The sequence below is a fragment of the Grammomys surdaster genome, unplaced genomic scaffold (assembly GCF_004785775.1).
Source record: "Grammomys surdaster isolate TR1022 unplaced genomic scaffold, NIH_TR_1.0 126219, whole genome shotgun sequence".
In the NCBI taxonomy this organism is placed as follows: domain Eukaryota; kingdom Metazoa; phylum Chordata; class Mammalia; order Rodentia; family Muridae; genus Grammomys; species Grammomys surdaster.
The window spans coordinates 6,556,944-6,559,728 of NW_021621022.1; positions in this window are offsets into that span (position 1 = coordinate 6,556,944).

Genomic DNA, 2,785 nt, shown 5'->3' on the forward strand with positions numbered 1-2,785 from the left:
AAGGAAGGAAGAAAGAAAGAAAGAAAGGAGAGAGGGAGGGAGGGAAGGAGAGAGAGGAAGGGAGGAGGGAGGGAGAGAGGGAGGGAGGAAGGAAGGAAGGAAGGAAGGAAGGAAAGAAAGAAAGAAAGAAAGAAAGAAAGAAAGAAAGAAAGAAAGAAAGGAAATTTGAACAAATTACTGCAGACTTCCCATCCAAATAGTATATAAGGTTAAAATGTTTTGCTAAAACTTAAATCTGTCCTCTCTGTTACTTTTTCTGGATAAGCAATTAGCCTTAGTTTCTGAAGCAAATACACCATGCAGTGGTACTCAGAAACCTTTGGAAAATGGCCCTGCCTTCTCTACCCAAACCTGACCTGTCTTATGCTACACATGACTGTGACCAGCCTCTGACTGACTCAGTGCCGATATCATTCACTTTAGCACACAGGATTACCTAAAGCTAAGACAGCATGGAGCAACAAGAATTAGAGAGGCTCCTCCACTTTGTCATATAAGCCATTTCAGACTTCTCCTTAGAAACAGGAATAATAGGACATAGATGCCACCCCAATTTACATTAAGGTCATTTCCCACTAAATGCACTGTAAATTGAAGATATGGTAAGTCAGAAGTGCGTTTGGTAGCCCTAGTCTACAGAATGGTGTACCTGATTGACAGAACACATGGAAAGACTCTGTTGTTTGCCCTCTGGTTGCGGACATTATAAAAAGAACTGGCATATGATGGTTTTGCCCTGCATTGTAAGAATATTGCAGAGCATGACAGTAACCTGGAAAGAAAATCAAAATGGAAACAAGAAGTTCCATTGAACATTTCGGTTGAATGTGTATTGTAGAGTCATAATACATAAAAGTCAGGCCAACAGTGAGGACCATCTATGTGCACAGATAGATAATGGGGGATTTGCTGTGGGTATTGGCTCAGGTTGTTTGGGAAGCAAAGTCCCTCCATTCGCTATATGCAAGATCTACGAAGGCTAGTGCTGGAATTCAGTCCGGGTCCCAATGGTCCAGAACCAGAGGAGCTAATAGCTTAACATTTAGTTCAAGGCCAAAGTGCTAAGAGAAGAAGCCACAATGTCTGAGGGTGGAGAGGATAGCTGCCCAGCATGAGGAGGGTGAACAAACTCATTTGTCTTCTGCCTCCTATTCTAGCTGTTCCTTGGGGGATTGGGTGATGCTCACCTACCTAGGCAAGGGCAAAGGGCAGGCAGACTTTAAAATGTGTGTGGGTGTTTTGCCTGCATATATGTCTGTGCACCACATTCATAAAGTGTAAACAGAGGCCAGAAATGGGTGTCAGATCCCCTGTAACTAGAATTATAGAAGGTTGTAAGCCACAGATTGGTATTAGGAAGTGAACCTAGATCTTCAGAAGAGTGACCAGTGTATTTAACCACTGAGCCATCTCTCCAGCCCCAGATGGTCAGATCTTTACTGAGTGGTAGATTCAAATGCTCTCTCCTCTGAGACCTTCGCAGAGACACATACTCCCTAATTTCTTTCTCAGTCTCTTTATCCTTCAAGTAGAGGAAGGCTACTGGTTTGTTTGAGTTGATTTTATATCCAGCCACTTTGCTGAAGTTGTTTATCAGGTTTAGGAGTTCTCTGGCGGAATTTTTGGGGTCACTTAAGTATACTATCATATCATCTGCAAATAGTGATATTTTGACTTCTTCCTTTCCTATTTGTATCCCTTTGACTTCCTTTTGTTGTCTAATTGCTCTGGCTAGGACTCCCCGTACTACATTGACAAGGTAGGGAGAGAGTTGGCAGCCTTGTCTAGTCCCTGATTTTAGTGCGATTGCTTCAAGTTTCTCTCCATTTAGTTTGATGCTGCCTACTGGCTTGCTGTATAGTCCACACACTCCAACATAATAACTTATCAGCTATGTGGGTATTCTTGGCCCAGTCAAGTTGACGCATACAATGAACTGTCAGAAGTGAACCAAGACTTTGAGACCTTAAAAGAGTTGCTGGAGTTTGCACAGCTGGTTAGGATTAGTTAGCACTAAGGTTAAAGCTCAGATCTCTTGATACCAAATCCCTCTGCTCTACAAGGTTGCTTATATCCAATTACATTCAGCTTAGTACCTTATTCTATGCTGCATTAAAGTGTCCTCCAGTACTTAAATGTGTTATCATAGCTTTCTTCCTAATCTCCAGGCTTCCTCCCTAATCTCCCTTAATCCAAATCTGCACATCACCCTCCTGATTAAGACACACAGAGGGGTAAAACAGGACCAGGCTTCTGAACTACACTCCCGGTTCAACGTGGTACCTGAAACCTCAACCCTAATGCGTCTCTGCCAACTTTACACTAAAGTGCCTGGGCAGAAACCAAAGAGGGGAAACAAGAGTCCATATCCAAATACACTGAAAATCTTCCAAAGGAAGTTGTGCCAAAAAATCCAGGAGGAAGCTTATGATTCACAGACAAACAGAATTGGGTTAAAGAAAGGCTGACTCCACAGGGTGATTAAAAAAAAAAAAGATTGTTTTGCCAAGCAATGTGGACAGGTCTACAAACACAGCTTTTAGGGAGGCTGAGGCAGCAGGATAACAATTTGAGTTAAAGGCCAGCCTGGGCTACTTAGTGACACCCTGTTTCCAAAAAAGCTTTTTGAAGGGCTGTGAATATAGCTCTGTAGTAGAAGGTGCATCTAGTATGTATCAGACCCTGGGTTCAATCCTCAGTAGTGTGCAGAGTTACAATTGGTTTTTTGTTTTGTTTTGTTTTGTTTATAAAAGGAGGATGAAAAGAAGGAAGACTTCATAAAAAA